The sequence below is a fragment of the Camarhynchus parvulus genome, chromosome 2 (genome assembly GCF_901933205.1).
Source record: "Camarhynchus parvulus chromosome 2, STF_HiC, whole genome shotgun sequence".
Taxonomy (NCBI): domain Eukaryota; kingdom Metazoa; phylum Chordata; class Aves; order Passeriformes; family Thraupidae; genus Camarhynchus; species Camarhynchus parvulus.
The window spans coordinates 43,336,328-43,342,579 of NC_044572.1; positions in this window are offsets into that span (position 1 = coordinate 43,336,328).

The following is a 6,252-nucleotide window of genomic DNA, read 5'->3' on the forward strand; positions in this document are numbered from 1 at the left end:
GCCCTTTCAGAGCAGTCCCTGCTTCTCCAGGACCTCATACACACACACTTGTCCTCAGTCAAGTTTCATTTAAAGTCCACAGTCTGTGGGATGAATCTTGTGGAATACTGGTATCTCAGACTTGTGCTTTCTTGAAGCCACTATCTACTAGTAAAAATATCAATGCACATAAATAGCATTTGGAAAGGTAAGAGCCTGGTTTGAAAAATACTTTGTAAGTAAAGAACTGGGCACTAGTAATGCATTAGGTTTCTTACATGGGAATTTACAGATGAGATACTTCCACATTTTTAAAACAGCAATGATTTGTAATCACAATTATTTTTACCTGATGATTAATAACTATGAAATTGTTTTGTCAAAATCTCTCTGTATTTGAAAACATGCAGTTACTTTTAATCATCCATAATAAAGCTTATTAAGTGATTAATAGAAGATGACCAGTTCAAGCACTGGCTTCAGATGACACCACCTGGTATCTCTGATACAGTCTGCATTTCAAAAGAGAGCAAGCTTTGTGCTCACATCAAAGCATGTACTTTGGACATCAGTAAACATGGTAGCTCTGACTGGGTGGGATGCACAATAGGGGAGCGGACCAACACTTTTGTTTTGTGTCTACACTGAAGTTTCAGGACTCCATTTGAGTTTTTTTCAAAGAGTGCAGAGAACAGACTGTTTTGCCAGCTGGAGCCGTTGCACTGAGCTGTAAACAGGTGAAGCTTGAAAGGCTGTCAGTGAGACTGCTGATCAGAAATAACATACAGCAAGGGCTGGAGGACAGGCACGTATACACACAGTTTATGCACTCTGGTTATTCAGCTCCTAACTCAGGGTGGGTAATAGTTCATGGCTTTAACAGCCACTCAGCAAACTGTGCTTCCAAAGCACTGCTTGGCTTTTCAGTAGCATCAGAAGACAAAGTCTCCCTGAACTCCTCCCGCAGAGTGTGTATGATGGGGGTGGGTCAGTGCCCTCAGTGCAGCCCATAAACAGGCAGGATTGAGCAGCCACACCATTAAAGGGTCCAACAGCTTCAAATAACAAGGCTTGAAACATTCTCAAGTCTCTGGTGCCTGCTGTGCCTGCAAGATGACAGCCTTTGGGCTCACAGCCACGGCTGTATGGATCCACGATTGTGTGACAAAGAGCCAAAGGACGTTTCATGGCACCTTGTTCTGAGGGGGTGAAGTAGCAGGTCAGAAACCAACTGACAATTTCACAGAAAACAATTGATTTTCTCTTTAGAGTGCCGTGCAGGGAAAACATTTCTCTCTCAACTTGTGATCAAGGGAAATGAAAGATGAGGGAAACAAAATAAAATGTTTCTTTTCTATCAAGCTATTTCTCATATGCAGCTCTAATATAAAGGAAATATTCCAATAAAGGAAAATTTCAAGCTAGCCTAAGGAAGAACATGGTAACTCCAGAGAAAAATCTCCCTTTGGAAAGAGGTGGTGCAATTTGAGAACAAACCAGTGGACAAAAATGCCTTTCATTCTTGCTGGAGGAGAAAAGAACTGTGATTTTGAAATATGTACCATGTAGTAAATCTCTCATTGCTCACTGCCAAATATTCATGCTTATTTTGTGTGGTGCTGGGCAGATGTATATTAAGCAACACTGAGGCACAAAAACTGTAATTTGTGCTGGAAGGTCACTATTGCATGGAGCAACAAAAGGGTTCAGGTGGGATATACTGGGAATTTGTGGAACATCACTTCAATAGAGGCCACGTGCAGAAAAGACTCTGTTTCAGAAATCTTGATCTTTCCTCTTGATCTTCTAGAAATAAAAAAAGAAACTTTTATAAAATGACTCTTGTCTATGAATTATGAGTCATTCTGCTTTTCAATAGGGAATCAACCTGCCAAGGGACCTTCTTCAAGGTTTTGAGTGCCTGAAAAAACCCACATTTTTAAAGGTTTTCTACTACTTAGAGAGGAAGTGAGGAAGGAGATGAAAACAGAGAAATGAAAGCTTGATTTAGCTGACTGGAAGACTGCGTCACCCAGGGAAATGTGAAGCAAATTATATAGCACAACATGATTGATATGAAATTGGCTTAAGTCAATTTTTTTTCCTAACAACCCCACCTTGCAAACCTGCCTCTTCCAAAACCCCAAATCCGGATTTGTGCATAACTTGACTTCAATATGTACATTTTATGCGAGATTTTACACACATGAACTTGAGAAGCAGAGGAAGCACCATAGCACAGAGGACCCCATCTCCATCTCTCTCTATCTCATTACATTACAGCAAATAATTCAAATAATTTTCTGTGTTCACACTTCAAACTGCACTCATTTTCTCAGCTGACTTTCTCTTCTGGGCTCTGTTGTAGTATCCAAAGTTACTGCTATGAATACTAATTTAACCCCCAAATGGAATTATTCCCAAGCAGTGATTTTCAGTTCATGGGGAGAGGGTGCCATTTGGATGAAAAAGCAAGATCACAGCTCAGGTCTTTGGTATTCCAACAGAAATGATTCTAAGCTGTATCAACCATGCATAAAGGTGGAATACCATATGTAATACCTTAATGGAATGAGGGGGATCTAGGACATTATTATGGACATTGATGCTGCTGGAAATCTTTCTTGATGCCCACTTCAATGCCACATTCCCCCTTACCACGCACACACTTCTGTGAAACGAGGGGAGAGATGCAAGGAAGATGCACTGGCACAAGGGCAGGGTACTGGAGCAGTGTGGCAGCCTTCTACAGTTCACATCCCACATGTTTTTCGAGTACTTCATGAGGTAGAAGTCAGCAGACTGCTTTAATTTGGAGACTAGCAGTCCTGAGGTACCCCCTTCCTACCTGACACCACAACTTGGCCGTGCACATTCCTCAGGAAAAGCTGCCATCTGTCTGCTTGCTGCCACACTTCAGACACAGCAGAGCTGCACCCTTTGAAATGAATTCTTTTTCTGATGTGATAACATTAAGGCTATGCGTAATCAATTTAAATTCCTCCCCCAGGAACTGCATGGTGTCTCCAAAACCAATAAACACCCAAGGCCAAGGTCAGCATTCCTGCATGTTCTTACAGATGCTAAGCGCCTTCAAGCGTGTTATAGGAATAAATCATACTAAGCTATGCTACATGCTAAGGTGTGCAACAAACCAGGGCAATTTGCTGCAGGAGAGAGATGCTCATTAAATGCAATTAATAAGCACTACTGGTGCACTGAAGGGCAGAGGAGTTAATTATTGGAAGACACTGTGTACAAATAATGTTTACAGTTACTAAACCATGGCATTCCCATGCAAAATCTCAAAGGGGGGGGAATGACATAAATCAGAAGAATGAACCAAGCCAAGCCATAGTTATAGACACAGCAATCCTAAAATTAATGAACCCCACCACTGTCCTCACTGTGGTTATTGGGCCCCTCTATTAGCCAGATTTTATGAAGCACACTAGGACGGGGCCAGCAACTTCCTTTGAATAGCATTCACCTTGGCATTCCAGGGGAGCCCGTGTGCTGGAGCTCACAAGCACAGGGCTGGCACCAGGCTGCCAGTGGGAAGCCTCTGATTGGGGTTTGGGGTATGCACATCAGCTCCCTCACAGTTTACATCCTAATCAGTTTTCTTCTCTTTCAATCACAGACTCTTCAAGGTTGGCAAAGGCCTCTAGGATCATCGAAGTGCTCCAGGACTTCTAGAATTCAGCAAGGAAACAGTAAGGAGGTGGAATTTTACACATAAGCTCTTGTCACCCCTTCAGTTCACTAGAAAAATATTTGTTAAACACTAACAGAGCAAACCACATTTTTCCACATGAAGTGAAAATAGCAAATGAAAATGTTTATCAGTCTCACATAATGACAGAGCAATGGTATTTGAAAGTATGGTATTTCAAGAGAAATAAAATTTCCTTGTTTATCATCAATGGCTGCAATTATGTTGTCAAGAGATACATGAGTGTTTTGATTTCCTCTTCCTGCTGTCTTTTTACCTCCAACTTATATTGTAAGCTTGACACTGTTTATTCACGTACTATTACAGAACCACTGAGAGGGGTTATTATTGAAGAGTATTTATTTTCCAAAGCAGTCACACCATGAAGCCACAGATACAGCTAAAGCTTAACCCTACATCCTCCCCCAGAGCAGCATGTTCCTGATGTTAAAAACACCCCACTCACCCAAACAAACACAACAGCATAAGGAGAGGGTTAACGAGCTCCTGGACATGCAAACCCCAGATCAGTGCCTTGCCCACAGCACAAGGGCACAGGATTAAATCCTAGAGTGACTCCAGAAAAAGGCCACAAAGGTGATCAGATGCTGGAGCACCTCGCCTATGAAGATAGGCTGAGAGAGCCGGGGTTGCTCAGCCTGGAGAGGAGAAGTCTTTGGGGAGACCCTGTAGCAACCTTCTCAAGTTATGGCACTGGCAGCAGAGCTTGCCAGCAATTACCTCTTTGGGCAGCATAACAGCTCCCAGCTCTGGGTAGGACGTTGTCCTACAGGATTCAGAGCTCTGGTAACATGTTCAGTTCCTTTTCCTTAAATAACTACAGGTAATATGGAATAAGAACTTATATTTGTTGCTGTTGTTGCTTGCCTGAGAAAATGTTGCCTGATGGCTCTAAACTGTCATTACTTAGACACAGCAACAAAACACACAGGTGCATCTACTTACAACAGAGCCCTTGGTCTGCCTTTTCACAAAACTTAACACATCCTTTTGCACGAGAAACTGTTGGCTCATCTGAGACACGAGGACTTGATATTTGCCTAGTTTTGTCTTTTATTTGAAGTTTAAAAGCACATCTCCATTAGCCACAACCTTTGGCCACAATCAAGAATAAATATTCAGCTTCAACACCTTTGATAATGACTAAAAATAGTTCATTAAACATCTTTAACCTTTTCTAAGAACAAACTTGTAGGTGGGCTTAAAGCATTTGGTGTCATTACACTTATGAACAATTTTGCTGCTTGAAATAAATTCAGCCTGGCTTTCTCAACTCAAAGGCCCCTCTTTACTCAGAAGAGCAGAAAACAGAGAGATTAGAACAAGAAGTAAAATTAAAACACCATAAACCTTCCAATGCCTGATGAAAGAATGGGTCAAATGGAAATTTATGTTTCAATCTCAGTTGCACTACTTTGAGCTCACATCACGAGATCTCACCCATCTCACTCTGCTTCTGCTCTACAGAAAATACTTTGGGACATCAGCCTGCAGTTGAGCTATGAAAGCTCTTGCCTTTGATGTTCAAGCACTCTTGATAAAGATGGAAAAGGTTTCACCTGCACATCTCAGTAAAAATGGGACCTGAATAAGCAGTACCACAAAAAATCATACAGCTCACACCCAGCACACATTTCAAAATCCAAACTGCAGAGATTATTACTCTGACAGAATACTGGTTTCAACAGAAACTTTAAAACTGAACAAGTGGAAGGCAACACTAACTACAGTATTGTCTGCATGGCTGCAGTCATTCTCTGGAGCATCATGATCAGATCATTGGAATTTCACTTTTTAAGCCAGAAAGGGAAAAGTTCTCTTACCAAAGAAACAGGAATTGAAGTACTTTGGTGATTTTCACCACACTGAAATATTATCTGATATAATAAGAGTTCACCTTAATGTACTGCCATAAACCTGTGGCTTCTTTTGAGCTCACAGCTTGTGATGAAGCTGCAAAGATGAGCAGACAGCATTGCCAGGGTATTAATGGTAACAGTGTATGCAAATTCTTGAACTACTGCAGGGTTTGTGAGTAAAGTGCTCAGATGGCACTGACAGTTATGAAGGTACTTCTGTACATGAGAAGATTTACAGAATCCAAAAGATCAAATTTATAAATAGTAAATCATGCAAAATGAAAAGCAGAAGGGGCATGATCCCAGCTGCTATTGAAAGGTGGGATAGAAGAGAAAAATGAGCATTATCATAAAGACAAATGCCTCACATTTGGCCTCTTTCCTTGGAAATAGCTCTTCTGTAACAGCATAAGAATCCAATACAAATGCCATAGTAGATGCACAGAGACTTCTCCAGAGAACATTCAAGGGACCCTCAGTGAAGTTCAGAACAAGCTTTTGGCAAAGGTGACAAACGGATGGTCCCTGCAGTCCCAATGCTCCTTTGTTACCGAATGTTTCCCACCCAAACACTCCCCCACCCTACACATGGCCACCATCACCCTCCCTCTAAAAAATCTGTTGGGTATTTGCTACATTAAACAACACAAAGGCAAAAGGAGATAAAGAGATCTGGAC